Below are 15,788 nucleotides of genomic sequence, written 5' to 3'. Positions count from 1 at the left end.
GGAGACTGGCTGGGATTCACGTCTGGGTAGTAGTTGTCCTCCCGGTGGCGGAGATAATGCACATGAACATTAACCATGGATGGACCCAGAGACGTATATTGCAAGGTCCCGGAAATTCTACTTGTAAAGCCTCGAGAAGCAAGCACTTGGGATTTCTTCCCATATACTATGGAAGAAAAACCCAGTTGATTTTGGACTACACATTTTACAGAATGCATGACAAATTTGGCACATATATTTGGGTAGTCTCTTCTTGTTTTCCAATAAACAACACATCTGAATTATCAGTATATATAGATGAGACTTTTCAAAACTCAGTGCAGGGTGTGTGTGTGTGTGTGTGTGTGTACACATACATACTTGAATCAGAAATAACCAATAAACTTTTATTTTGGTATCAAATTCCAGGTGCAGGAGCGTCTGCTAGAGAGGAACCGCAGTAGGCTATAATTCGTTCCCAAAATATTTGGAACACTGAGTTTTGCTTCCATTTCAAATTATGCCTTCTTTTAAAAATTACATTAGAAGCATTTTGTTTAAGATTGTTATGAAGAAATAACTCAGGGAGTTTTAATTTTTAAGCCACAAGCACAGAGCAACTTTTCTTTTTCTTTTCCTACCCTTTCACAGCTATAGACATGAAACGGATCTGATAAGTCCTCCTAAGTACACCACATTAGCTAATGAAGATTCAGAACCAAATAGAACTAAATGCATTTGACTTTCTTTTTTTCTTTTCTTGTATGCGGTTCATTTGATCCTTATCTGATGAGCATGTACTTCCCGTTCGCTTTTTTCCAACAGCAAAGTCGGAAGAAATACCACATTCACTATACACGCACAAAAGAATGCGATAGGCACTAGCTTTTCAGTATAACGGGCAGAGACAGCATTGGTACATGAATGTTTCTTTCCCTTGATTATCTGTAGAGGATGCTAGAGAATAATGCCACCTGATTCCTTTGGTCCAAGATTAAATGCCTGTGTGAAAAACGTCGTTTCCAACAGAGCCAAAGAAACAGAAACGTTTTCAATCGCCTCTGATTGAGATCACAAGTGCGACACCAGACAATAAAACATAACTGGAAATTGACAGATTTCCTCTTGTTAGCTTATTGCCACTGAATTTTGGTGCCAATTAAAGAAAGCTTCGGTGGTGGTAACCCCTTCCTAGAATGTGTCTTAAGAAGTGACCCTGAAAAAAAAATAAAAAAGTGACCCTGAAGATACAGTTTATGGAAAAGTTACCAAATTTTCTCTGAGGTCAACATTTAGTGGTATTCCGTCTAGACTGAATTCATTCTAGCATATGGCTATTCACGTGAACTTTTTGGTGCCAAATTCTCTTTTGTCCGTATTCAGTCCTCCGTATACTGTCTCGTCACCCCCGCTGTCACCCTACACCCCCTCTCTCCCCCAGCAATTTCTTTCTTTCTTGTGCCCTTTGCTCTTACTTTCTCGCTACTCAGCCCGACTTTCTCAGCCTCCTCTAAGTGCCCTCTTACATGTCAGGGGTTTGCTACAAGCATCAGAGTATGCTCTTTCTTTTCTGTCTGGTCTTTTCTGTCGCTTCTCAGCCATAGTTTTACTCTGCGGACCACCCCTTCCTGTTTCAAATTCCCCTTCCTTTGGACCCTTGTCACTGTTAGCACTGCTTAGAATTTCTCATGTGATTTCCATTCATCAATGCTTTGTTCTCACTTCTCTTTATTACATACATCTTATGGCTGCGTGTGGCCTTGATGGAAAGAAGTCCATATACTTACATTCTGATTTGGGCTCAGTATCTGGTACTTTTCAGATATTCAACATGCATTTACTGAATGAATGAATAAATGAACGAACGAACGAACGAACGAACGAACAAATGAGCCTCTCTCTAATGATGCCTAATCAGGTAATCGCTTCTTGCGATCGGTCACTTTCTCTGCTTGGATCTGTTTGGCAGTGGGGAAAGGGTTATGAACTCACTTGTCTACAAGGGTTGCAGGCTGGTAATGTAAATGAGCAAAGTGAGGTAGGTAAGTAGAAGCCCTTACGTCAAGTGTACAGCAGTTACTGAACACTAGCTCATTGCTACAGTTTTTTAAGCAGAAAAAAACTTAGGTTTTGGGAAAACAAATATGAAATGTGATTTTGTAACTTGATTTAAAAAAAAAGCTCTGCAAGCAAAAAACAAAGCAAAACAACAACAGCAAAACACTTCTGCAAACGATTTGACCTGTGAGCTGCCATTTTGTGATTTCTATCTATCTAAATTCAGTAAAGGAAGCCTATTAGGTTAACCCTTCTTATTTCCTTATTTTTTTTAATGTTTTGGTGTCCCATAGGTGTAACCTGTTTTTCACCCTGAGTATCTATGTTCCGTTTTGATCTTTTCTTTGAGTTTCAATGTTGCACACAAGAAACTCTAACCATTCACAAATCAGATTGATTTGTTTTACTTGTTTCCCTCTAAAAACTGTAAAATTTTATGTTACTTTGAGATAGAAAGTCTTCTGGGCACTATGTATCCTTTTGAGTAATAGCTATGCTTCTTGGAAAATCATATCATTTTTATATTTGGAAGAAAGATTACATAGTCAGCAATCTCTGTGTGTCCATAACAGCTTTTCATATCATTGTTTTCACTCATGTAAAATTTATACGTACTGGGAATTGTTGCTTTATTTTCTCAAGGATGTCCAGCAGACCATTAAAATACTGGTAATTTTGACATGAATTTTTGACCATTATTTTTAAATTTTAGTGTGCCTAATATGAGTACTGGGCGAGCCCATGGTAGATAATTGAATGACAAAGCTGCGATGTGACCTTGGCCCCCTGACTCCAGAACTTGGCTTTGGAGTTCTGCTTCTAGAAGTAACAAGCTCCATTTCCTTGTTCTCTGGAGACAGTCGAGTCATAGATATGATACAATCTATATCATCAACATCCATTAACCCCATTAACCAATAGCATCTCGTTACCGGAAGTATTGAAGTCATGGATGGCTTTCACTTTTGTTGGTTGACGTGAAGCAAATTATTCTGTATTCTTTGGCTCAGTCGCTATTTTTTTTTTTTTTTTTTTGGCCACGAGAATAGTTTTTCCACACCAGAGAGAGGGCAAAATGTTGTACTCTTGACAGAAGTGCTCTTTCCTTATGTACATGAAAACTACACTTGTGTTTAAGAGAGATCACTGCAGGTGCAGTCCAGTAACTCGTGAGTCAGTCCATCCCACTCCGACTCACTGTGGCTTCAAGCTCTACACCTGACTCGAAACCACGCAGAATCCACACAGGCATCGGATGGTGTCATATTCTAAGCCACACCCACACTTTGCATCAGAGGTGATAGGAAAAAAACCTAAGACTCAGTGGAACCTGACAGATGGGGCTGAGCTCCCATTGCCCCTTGCCCCCTGCCCCCTGACATTTGAGTCTTCAGCGTGGCATGTGGGTAAGCGTTCAAGCTCAGAAATCAGTCGACATGGGTTAGGGTCCACTTGTCACTGACAGATCATGAGACCCTCAGAGGTTCTCCTGGAATCAGAAATGGAGGTGGTGATTATACCTGACTCTTTTTTTGGTCCTTGAGAGGAATAATCAAGGGGATTGTTATAAAGCATTTGAATGAGTGCCTAGAATTTAAATTACGCTCAAAGAAAGTTAGCTGCTGTCATCAGTGCTGCCACCATCTTGTTTTCACTGTCATTAGCAATAGCCTCAGCACGGTGATCCCTGTCCCCGTCGTCATTCCAAGAAGGCTCTGTTACTTCTTGGCCAGAGTTTAGAATGCTTGGTATAATTGGCATAGCATTACATGTGGGGGTCAACCACTCACCGATTATATAACTCTGAGCAAGCCAGTTAACCTCTCTGGGTCTCTGGTTCTGAATTTGTAAACTGAGACCATTGAACTAGATGATCTCTAGCTTTCCTTAGGTCACGGCCTCTGCTTCCCTTGGGATTTTGCCTCTTTACAGCTGGAACAGACCACTGGATGCCAAATGCAGCCCTGTGCCACCCTGTTAAATGGTGGCATTTAATAACAGGCCACTGCCAGAGGGCCCTTCCCTCCAGGAACCCTCCTAGCTATTTCCAGTCTTCTGAACACCATTGCCACGTGCTAGGTCTGTCCTTGTTGATAGAAAAAAGAAGAAGCCATTTCTGTATTTCCCCAGATTCTTCCCTCAAGGACCATGATCTTGGGAAGGTGAATTAACATTTCTGAACCTGTTTTCCCCCCCTCTCTCTTTTGTTAATTAATAAAATGATAGCCCATCAAAGGATAGAATACTGGATAGTGCACTTCAATACTTTGCCATATTTGAATCCGATCATTATTCATGTGTTTATTTGGAAATAAAACATGATAGATACAATTCAAGGCTCTTTGGTATCCTTGTCATTCTTTCCAACCACCATCATCTCTTGAGGTTGGCCATGTACACCTTCACTGCTTATGTGTCTATAATTTATTATATATTTTATTCATACATGTACATAAGCGTATCTTATTTGTCTTAAATTTTTACACATCTGAAATCTCTCTTTGATTTTGCATCAATATGTCATTTTTCTTTCTTTTCCTTCTGTCATGCGAATTGAATTTCTGCCATCCCTTATTTAGAAATTTTCCCTTTTTCTATTTTAATGATTAACTTTAGATTTGTCATAGGTATAGCTAGTATGTAATGTTAACCGTTGCTCTGTCCTTCTCTTGAATGATACAAGGATTCTCCTGTGTTCAAACCACTCATACCATTTTCTCTCTAGTTTTCTAGGCTATGACTCCACCTGGTTGGTAAATCCTTAGGTATTAGTCATTATTATGACTAATTAGTCATTATTATACCAGCGCATTCCTTTTGGGTTTATTCTTTAATAGTTGTTCATAGATTATCTGTTTACACTTTCTGCCTTTGCCTATATGTGCCCTGGGCTGTGCATAGAAATCTAGGTTAAAATTTATTTATCCTCAGCATTTTAAGACCAGTCTGTTGTCTTCTGGCATCCATAGTGTGCAGTGAGTCAAATCACTGTTCCTTTGTAGGTTGTGTGCCTTTTTCTTTGGTCGCTATCTCTTTGTCTTTGATGTTGTGCATTTTTTCCTACATTGTCTAGAGGCAGATATGTTTTTTCCTTCATATCACTCTTTGTATTCTTTGGTCCTGAAAATATAGTTTTCCTCAATTCTAGAAAATTCTAAGCATTATCCCTGCATACTCTCTTTCACCCCCCTTTCTCTTAATCTCTCACTTGGGGGTTCCCTATGTTCCAGGTTTCAACTCCTCAGTGTACCATTCTTGCCTTATTTTCTCATGTCTGTATCTTCTTGCTCTGTATCATTCCATGTTGCCTTTGTGATGGGATCTGGGCAATTCTCTCCCTTCACCTGCATCAAGTCTTAAATTGGACCCATCCACCAAGGAGTTTCCCAGTGATTAGTTTTCAAATATGACTTTTAGAAGTTCAACTTGGCACACCACAGTGGTTAGTGAGCTCTGCAATGAGACTGCCTGGGTTCGAATCCCAGCCCTCCCATTGATAAGGTGTGTGATCTTGTTTCCCTTCACTTCTTTGTAGTTCAGATTCATGGTTTGTAAAATGGGACTAATCGTACCTGGCTACATACAGTTGGTCATTAATAAGCCAAGTAATGTATATAGCATGTATGTTAGAATGATAATAATAAACTGATATTCATTAGATAAGTAAATCATGTTAGCTGTGCATAGCGATCTGTCTTCATGTCTGTCTGTATTATTTCCTATTTATATTTTGTTTTGTTTTATTATTTTTAAACTATTACTTGAAATTTTGTTACTTTCACTTTGATGTATAGAACCTAACATTTCTTATATCTGCAGACCCTTCCTGTTTTATTGCGTGGTTTATTATAGCTTGGGGAGTTTTCGTTTCATTTTTGTTTGTCTTTTTGCTCTCCCACTTTGAGCGGACCTGGTAGACTGACAGACTCCCTGGGGCCGGGGCCATGTCTTCATGGCTATTTCAATTTTGCCTTCACGAGGATGGGCTTCAGCTTCATGTCCTTGTACCATGAAGATAGGAGAGAGATCTCATGTCCCAGTTGTTAGGCTTGGGTTTCTGTTTCTCTCAGGGAAAATCTCTTGGACCAACAGAGAGAGAGTGAGCACTTTTCTTTTACCTCCTTCCCTCCCTTCCTCCTTCCTTCATTCCTTCCTTCTTTTTTTCATTTTAATTCCAAGGTAGTTAACATACAGTGTTATATTAGTTTCGGGTGTATAGTGTAGCAATTAAGCAATTCTGTACATTACTACAAACCTTATATATACATATGCGCACTATATGTTACACCATAAATGTATTATTAATACACATCGCCTGTTTCACTGATTTGTCCCACTACCCACCTCTCCTCTGGTACCCAGTTTGTTCTCTATAAATAACAGTCTATTTCTTGGTTTGCTTCTTTGTACATTGGTATTGTTTTGTTTTGTTTTGTTTTCCACATATGAGTAAAATTAGATGGTATTTATCTTTCTCTGACTGACATATTTCACTTGGCCTTATACCCTCTAGATCCATCCATGTTGGTGTGACTGGCAAGGTTTCATTCTTTTTCTGGCTGTGTAATATTCCATTGAAACACACACACACACACACACACACACACACTCACACACTCACACGCTTAACATCTTTATCCTTTCATTTAGCATTGGATACTTGGGTTGCTTCCATATTTGGCTATTTTCAAACAATGCTACAATAAACAGAGGGGTACATATATCTTTACAAATTGGTGTTTTTGTTTTCTTTGGGTACCTACAAGTAGTGAAATTACTGGATCGTATGGTATTTCTGTTTTAATTTTTTGAAGAACCTCCATACCGTTTTCCACGGTGGCTGCACCAGGTTGCATTTCTACCAACAGTGCCCAAGAGTTCCTTTTTCTCCACATCCCTGTCCAACTTGTTGTTTCTTGTGGTTTTGATTTTAGCCATTCTGACAGATGTGAGGTGATATCTCATTGCAGCTTTGATTTGCATTTCCCTGATGAGTGATGTTGAGCATCTTTTCACATGTCTGTTGGCCATCTGGACGTCTTTTTTGGAGAAATGTCTATTTATGTCTTGTGCCCATTTTTAATTGGATTATTTGCTTTATGTGTGTTGAGTTGTATAAATTCCTTATATATTTCAGATATGAACCCTTTATCAGATATGTCATTTGCAAATTATCTTCTCCTATTCAGTAGATTGTCTTTTAGTTTTGTTGATTGTTTCCTTTGCTGTGCAGAAACTTTTTGTTTTGATGTAGTCCCAGTGGTTCACTTTTGCTTTTGTTTCCCTCACCTCAAGACATATTTAGAAAAATGTTGCTGCAGCCAATGTCAGAGAAATTACTGAATGTGTTCTCTTCTAGCGTTTGTATAGTTTCAGGTCTCACCTTTAGGCGAGTTTAGGTCTTGAATACTTTTTGAGTTTATTTTTGTGTATGGTGTAAGAAATTGGCCCAGTTTCATTCATGTAGCTGTCCAGTTTGTCTCTTTGTTGAAGAGACTTTGTCCTGTTGTATATTTTTGCCTTCTTTGTCAAAAATTTGACCATAAGTGGTGGATTTACTTCTGGGTTCTCTACTCTGTTCCATTGACCTATATGTCTGTTTTTGTGCCAGTACCATACTATTTTGATTACTACAGATTTGGATTATATCTTGAAATCTGGGATTGTGATACCTCCTGCTTTATTGTTCTTCTCAACATTGCTTTGGCTATTTGGGGTCTTTTGTGGTTGCATGCAAATTTTAGGATTATGTTTTCTAGTTCTGTGGAAAATGCTGTTGGGATTTTGATAGGGATTGTATTAAATCTATTTTGGTAATATGGACATTTTGACAATATTGGTTCTTCCAATCTATGAGCACAGAATTACTTGCCATTTGTCTGTGTCATCTTCAATTTCTTTCATCATTGTTTTAGAATTTCCAGAGTACAGGTCTTTCACTTCTTAGGTTAAGTTTATTCTTTGGGATTTATTCTTTTTGGTTGTAAATGGGACTGTTTTATTCATTTCTTTTTCTGTTTCTTCATTATTAGTATATACAAATCTAATGGGTTTCTGTATATTTTGTATCTTGTGACCTTAGTAAATTCATTTATCAGTTCTAATAGTTTTTTTGGTGGAGTCTTTAGGGTTTTCCATATGTACTATCATGTTGTCTGCAAATGGGGAAAGTTTTACTTCTTCCGTACCAGTTTGGATGCCTTTTATTTCTTTCTTTTGTCTGGTTGCTGCAGATAGGACTTCCAGTACTATGTTGAATAAAAGTGATGAGAGTGGACATCCTTGTCTTGTTCCTGATCTTAAGGGAAAAGCTCTCGGTTTTTTACCATTGAGTATGATGTTAGCTGTGGATTTTTCATATATGACCTTTATTATGTTGAGGTATGTTCCCTAAACTGACTTTGTTTAGGGTCTTTCCTCCTCATGATGGAAGTTGTACTTTGTCACACTCTTTTTTCTGTATCTATTGAAATTATGATAGGGTTTTTATTATTTCTTTTGTTGATGTGCTGCATCCTGGGAATAAATCCTACTTGATCGTGGTAATGGCACTTATATTATTGGATTCGATTTGCTAATACTTTGAGGACTTTTGCATGTATGTTTATCAGAGATACTGGTCTGTAGTTCTCTCTTTTTTTTTTTTTTTTTGTAACGTCTTTATCCGGTTTTGGTATCCAGGATAATGCTGGCCTGGTAGAATGATTTTGGAAGCTTTCCTTCTTCTTCTATTTTTGGAATAGTTTGAGAAGAACAAGTATTAACTCTTCTTTAAATGTTTGGTCAAATTCACCTGTGAAACCATCTGGTCCTGGACTTTGGTTTATTGGGAGTTTATTACTGATTCACTTTCATTGCTAGTAATCAGTCTGTTCCAATTTTCTCTTTCTTCCTGATTCACTTCTGGGAGGTTATGTTTCTAGTTATGTATCTATTTCTTTTAGGTTGTCCAAATTGTTGGTATATAATTTTTCATAATATTCTCTTGTAATCCTTTATATTTCTGTGATTTGGTCATTATTTATCCTCTTTTGTTTCTGACTTTGTTCCAGCCATCTTCTTCCTCCTCCTCTTTTGTTGAATCTGGCTAGACATTTATCAATTATGTTGCTCTTTTCAAAGAAACAGCTCCTGGTTTCATTAATCTGCTATATTGGTGGGGTGTTTTTTTTAGTTTCTGTTTCATTTATTTCTGCTCAAATCATTATTATTTTTCTTGCTTCTATTGGTTTTAGGTCTTGTTTGTTCTTTTTCCAGCTCCTTTAGATGTAAGGTTAGGTTGTTTGATGAGATTTTTCTTGCTTCTCGAGGTAGACCTGTATTGCTATAAACTTCCCTCTTAGAACAGTTTTTGCTACATCCCAAAGGTTTTGGACCGTTGTGTTTTCATTTTCATTTCTATGTAATTTTTTATTTCTTCTTTTATTTCTTGGTTGGCCCATTCATTGTTTAGTAACATCTTATTTAACTTCCATGTATTTGTGTTCTTTCCAGATTTTTTCTTGTGGTTGATTTCTAGTTTTCTAGAATTGTGGTCAGAAAAGATGTGTGATATGACTTTGATCTTTTTGAATTTGTTGAGACTTGTGCCCTAAAATGTGATGTATTCTGGAGAATGTTGCATGGGCGCTTGAACAGCATGTGTATTCCACTGTGTTAGGATGGAGTGTTTTGAATGTATCTCTTAGATGCATCTGGTCCAGTGTATTATTCAAAGCCACTGTTTTCCTTTTTGATTTTATGTTTGGATGATTTCTCCACTGGTGTAAATGAAGTGTCAAGTCTCCTACTGTTATTGTATTACTATTATTACTTCCTGTATGTTTGTTAAGAGGTGCTTTATGCATTTGGGTACTTTCATGTTGGGTACGTAAATACTTACTCTTGTTTTCTTGTTGGATTGTCCCCTTTATAATTATGTAGTGTCCTCCTTTGTCTCTTGTTACAGTCTTTGTTTTAAAGTCAATTTTGTCTAATGTAAGTATTGTTACTCCAGCTTTCTTTTCACTGCTGTTTGCATAAATGCTTTTCCACCCCTTATCTTTCAGTCTCCATGTGTCTCTTCTTTCTGAAATGCATCCAGAGAGAGTTATTTCTAAAGCTTATGGCTCATGTTTAGAAATACTCTGGAACTCTGGCTATGTGAAGGGCTTCGTCCCATTTGCTATCTTGATTGGACCATAGTCAGCCTTCTCCACCCGTCCCCATGGGCTCTCCTGTCCAGCTCCAGCTCATTTCTCCAACCTAGGCCCCTTCTTTTTGCATAGCGCTGGAGATTTGCAGGGGTTTTGTTTTGTTTCTTTTGTCTTAGTGATGATTATAATGAGTTAGCAAAGATTATTCTTTTGAGAATTGAACTGGTAATCCATGTAAGATGTAGCAGAATATCTAGTGGGATTTTTTCCTGTTATCTTGGATCTGTGGCTAAGGTTCAAAGCTAAAAAACTGCCAGTATGTAGGGCCAATTCTTCTGTAGAGCTGACTGGGAAGAACCAAAATCACACTTTATTGGTACCACTAGTCCATCTGCAAGATGGCCTGTTGGGGAGAGCAGTATTGATCAAAAGAAGTTGTTTTCTCTGTTTTCGGGTACTAGCTTACTTTGATTTGAGAATTTACAGGTAAACAGGTCATTAAACTAGCGTGTGCTGAGTGATACCGTGGCAGAAACCCACAATGCCATAGCCACATTATCATGTCTGTATCACTATCCTAAAACTTCTTCCTGAGTTCCAGACCCAGTTTCCTATGGGGCCTGCCCACTTAGATATCGCTCACATACCTCAAACGGTGCTTGGGCAAATACATTCACATTGTCTCTCTTCCCAAGCAAATCTATGCCAAGTAGTCTCTCTCGTAATAACTGCTTTGCAAACCAGAAATTTGGGCGTCATCCCTGACTCTTTCCTCTCTTGACATCCCTATACCACTGATCTCTAACCCTGTTGACTGTGCCTTCTAAGTAATTATCAACATCACCTTTGTCTTGTTTTCGCTGCCACTGTTCTGATTAGTGTCCCCATGATGTGGTGGCAGCTGGACTAATGTTGTTCCTCCCAGTTGGTCACCCTGTGTACAGTCTTGTGTACCTTGCATCAACTCCACTTACTATGGTTATGACACTTTCTCATTATTAGTTTTGACGGGGGCCATAATAAGTTACTGCAAATTGAGAGCCTTAAAACAATAGAATTTTACTCTTTAATAATTCTGGAGGCTAACAGTCCAAAATACAGGTGTCACCATGGCCATGTTTTCTCTGAAAGCTCTGGGGAAGAATCTGTTCCATGCCTCCTTCCTAGCTTCTGGTGGTTGTCACCAATATTTGGCATCGTTGCCATATGGCTTCATCATTTCAATTTCTGGTTCTGTCTTCCCATGGCTGTCTCCCCTCTGTGTGTGTCTTTGTTTCAAAATCTTTCTCTTTTTACAAGGACAGTAGTCATTGAATTTAGGGCCAACCCTAATCCAATATGGCAGCATCTCAACTTGATTATGTCTGCAAGGACCATATTTCCAAATAAGCTCACATTCACACGTTCTGGAGCTTAGGACTTTAACATTGCATTTGGGGAAACACAGTTCAACCCACAACATTCTCTACAACAAATGGGTTCCTGTCACTTTTCCTTCTCAAGGGCTCCCTGTGATGCCCCAGCTGGGAGGTCTGTTCTTATATTATCCCTGCAGTCTCATCCCCCACATGCCTTCCTCATGATCTGTGTTCTGGTCATACTGAGATCTCCAGTGTCCCCATCATCCCTATGATGTAGTTTAGTTTTAGGCATTTTCCACTGAATGATCTTTTATGATTATAGTCCCTCCTGGCATGGATGAAAAACTAAACTTATAATAAGCCCCAAGTGGGATATTAAAACCTGGCAGCCTAGTACAGCACAGAGCTTAAGTGTTCAGGCATATAGAAGCTGTCTGTTCCTCTGAAGTCACTTATTACTCATGATACGTACATATCCTCTTACATCTTGACATAAAGATACCTGGGATACAGTGGTCCATTAGGTTTTGATGTCAAGGACCCCATCAGAGGATTGATGTAAATCACATCTTGGTTTAATATAAATATTAATATAAAATATAAATATACAATATTAATATAATATAATATATACACACACATCCCCCCCACACGCATATGCACAACTCTTTCCCACACACACATCCTAAATTATAGATATTAGCATGCAAATGCCTCTGGCCTAGCTTCCACAGACAATAATGAAGATAATCAACAAAATTCAAACACATGATCTTTGAACTTCTCTGAAAACACCTTCTCCTGGAATATAAAGTTCGTTGCACAAAATAGTATTTTGTTGTTGTTTCTTGAATTTATCTGATAATCTTATTAATACTTTAGCGCACACTGTAGATTCAAATATTGTTAGTGGTTGATTTAACTTAGTATAACTATCAGTCACTGATCAGCAACCCAAGATACGTTAGTTTTTGGTAAATTAAGAAATAGATTGTTTAGAAAAATCCTGTTAAATGCAAGGGGATTTATAAAAGAGGACTTCCATGGTAGATGAAGGCTTTATGCCTGTGTATATGAGCGATTGTTTACATAAAAGGGATCAAATTTTCGTAGATGGTTGGGGAAACATCAGGGTGTCTCAGTATTTTTCTATAAAATGACTTTCTTTATCCCTACTGCCTTAAATATAAGGTCGTTTTCAATGCTGGAAATTGAGCTACTTACAAAACAAATCAGTCCCTCATTGTTATTTTCCAACATGCCATTCAGACAAATAATTTCCTTTAGGTGCCACAAGATAAGAAAATATAATGTAAATTTGAAAATCTCTTCAAAAACAGATACAGAATGTTTCATTTGAAGTTAATGTTCTTGTTAATGAACTTGGCTCGTGTTTTGTGTCTCTGTCATTTTTATTCCTTCCAAGTCTAGATGATTGCTTCTTCATTTTTCTTTCATACAGGGTAGAAGAAAAATGACTTGTTATAAATCATACTTCGAGTAGGCAACAAAGATTTTAATTGCTTAGACGCGTTGTTATTATTCTAATCACTTGCGATGCCTGAAAAAAAAATGTTTTAAAGCACTCTGAATATTCTTGCCAAAAATTATCGTTGAACGTAACGTTTACTCGGGTGTTCTGATGAAGGCTGCACCACACGAAATGAGCATTTCCAGCTATGTTTGGCCTCACGTTGTTCTCATGCCTCATTCATACGGTGAAATGTGAGTGGGAGTATTTCAGAAAAAATATGCTGTGTGGTAACTGTCTTACCCCATACTCCAAGCATTAGGGCGAGTACATTTTAGGACATTTTAAATAGTATTTAAAGAGCTTCTCACAGTTTTGGAGGCTGGATGTTGGAGATCGGGGTGCAGCATAGTTGGGTTCTTGGGAGGACTTTTCTTGTGGCTTCTATGTGACTGCTTCTTGTTTTGTGCTCAGATGGCATTTCCTTGGTCGTGTGCATGTGGGGACAGAGCGCAAGCCCTCTGGTGGCTTTTCTTATAAAACCTCCACCCTTATGACATCATCTAAACCTAAGTATCTCCCACAAAGCTCCATCGGATACCATCGTATTGGAGGTTAGGGTTCCAACACGTGAGCTGGGGTAGGGGTACACAACTGCGTCCTTACCATTGACCGGTTGATTCTCCACAGCAGTCTGGAGGCAATTCGCTAAGAAAGGTCAACATTTTCTACAAGTGGTGTTAAAACAATTGAATATCCATTAAGTTAAAAAAAAAAAAATCGGCCCTCTACACGAACCGTGTCTGGAAATTCAGTTAAAATCTATCCTAACCAAAATTATAAAGCCTTTAAGAGAAAAATAGGAGATGAATGTTGAGAACTTTTGTTTAATGTTGATGAATGTTGATGAATGTTAAGCACTTTTGTTTAATATATCATAGCAAAAACATCCATAAAAGTGGAAAATTGGGCATCATTGAAATTAAGAATGTCTATTCTTGAAAAAAAAACATTATTAGGAGTAAGAAAATACTTTCTCTCCATAGACCAAGAGAAAATATTTGTGAAAGTAAATTATAACCTGAAAAAGGACTTGATTTCAGAACATATTAAGAAACTCTCAAATTTCTGATAAGAAAACAAAAAAGCCAATTTTTAAAAGGCACCTGATTTGAACAGGTTATCTCCCCAATGAAAAGAAAATGATCATTAAAAAAGCAGGCAATCTTCTCATCATGATTTGTCACAGGGAAATGCAAATTAAAACCATGATGAAATAGGGGCGCCTGGGTGGCTCAGTTGGTTAAGTGTCCAACTTCGGCTCTGGTTGTGATCTTGCATTTTGTGAGTTCGAGCCCTACGTCGGGCTCTGTGCTGACAGCTCAGAGCCTGGAGCCTGCTTCAGATTCTGTCTCCCTCTCTCTCTGCTTCTCCCCTGTTCATGCTCTCTCTCTCTCTCAAAAATAGATAAGCATTTAAAAAAAACTATGATGAAATACTACTGTACAGCTATTGAATGCCTAAGATTTAAAAGATTGACTGTCCCGAGTGCTAAAGAGGATGTGGAGACAGAACTCCCATGCACGGCTAGTGGGAATGTAAAATGGTATGACCACTTTAGAAAACAGTTCGGCTGTTTCTTGAAACGTGAAACATATCACCTGCCATGTGCTCAGCCGTTCCATTCCTAGATATTTACATGAAAGGTTCTGTAAAGACAGAGACTTGGACACAAACATTTATGACAGCTTTCTATATAACGGTCCCAAACTCGAAACAACCCAAATGTGTACCAGCGTTTGAATGGATAATCAAATCCTGGGCTAGCCATACAATGAAGTACTATTTAGTAGTAAACAGAATGAAGTTTTGATTTAGTCACCAATATAGAGGAGTCTTAAAATCATGATAATGAGTGAAATAAGCCACATAAAAAGTACCTACTGTATGGTTCCATTTCTATACAACTAGAAAATGCCAGCTAATCTGTGGCCACAGAAAACAGAGTAGGGGTTACCGGGGATGGGGGTTGGCGGGATGCAGAGATGACAAAGCGATGTCAGGAACCTTTGGGGAGGGTGCCTTATGCTCATTACCTTGGGTGCAATAATAGAATCGTGAGTGTCGGTAAATGTCGCAAGTTTTTAAATTGTGTACTTTAAACGTCCGCAGTTTATGTCAGTTTTATGTCAGTAAAACTGTTACAATGTTTTCAAACTCACTGAACAAGCTGTGAGGTGTCCTGGATATAATCAAGCGTCAGCAAGGGACCTGCCAACTCTCCTCTAGGTCATTACCCACCCACCCCCACTCCGTGCTCTGAGGGCTCAGGGCTTCCGCGTTCCTATTTGCAGAATGTCTGTTAATGACACTATGTTTCTGCAACTTGCTTTTACCTCACTCGCCAGTACCAGGCGGTGTTAGGTAACGTATTTAGAGAGCCAGGAGTGCAGCAAACCCTCTGACAGGAGTAGCGATGGAAAGTACCACGGTGGAGTTTTGCGCACGTCAAGCGATCAGTTACCCAAAGCATGCAGGCAAGGATAAGCCAAAAGGATCTTGGCTTTGGGAATTGGTTTTTGGCTGTGTGTTAGTCTCTGGTCGATTTAGACTCTGTGATTATCAGTCTGGAAGGCAGAGGGCAGACAGGATTTACTCCTGAAGCGGCAGAATTACAAAAGGTGTTTATTCTCGTATTGCCTAAAGTCATCTGAACCAGTAGTGATCTCCTATCCCACACTAGGAAATGTAAGGAAAATTGTTAATTTAAACAGTTAAGCCAGT

The 15,788-nt window shown here is 38.5% G+C and overlaps 1 protein-coding gene across 3 annotated transcripts in view; it reads left to right on the top strand.

Moving 5' to 3' along the window:
- Positions 1-15,788, top strand: part of PRKG1 (protein kinase cGMP-dependent 1) — a 1,248,331-nt gene that overhangs the window by 1,037,190 nt on the left and 195,353 nt on the right. The gene's annotated exons all lie outside the window — the stretch shown is intronic.

This window comes from Panthera tigris, chromosome D2 (genome assembly GCF_018350195.1).
Source record: "Panthera tigris isolate Pti1 chromosome D2, P.tigris_Pti1_mat1.1, whole genome shotgun sequence".
In the NCBI taxonomy this organism is placed as follows: Eukaryota; Metazoa; Chordata; class Mammalia; order Carnivora; family Felidae; genus Panthera; species Panthera tigris.
Note: the sequence above shows the minus strand (reverse complement) of the source record. Positions and strands in the feature narration are given on the sequence as shown.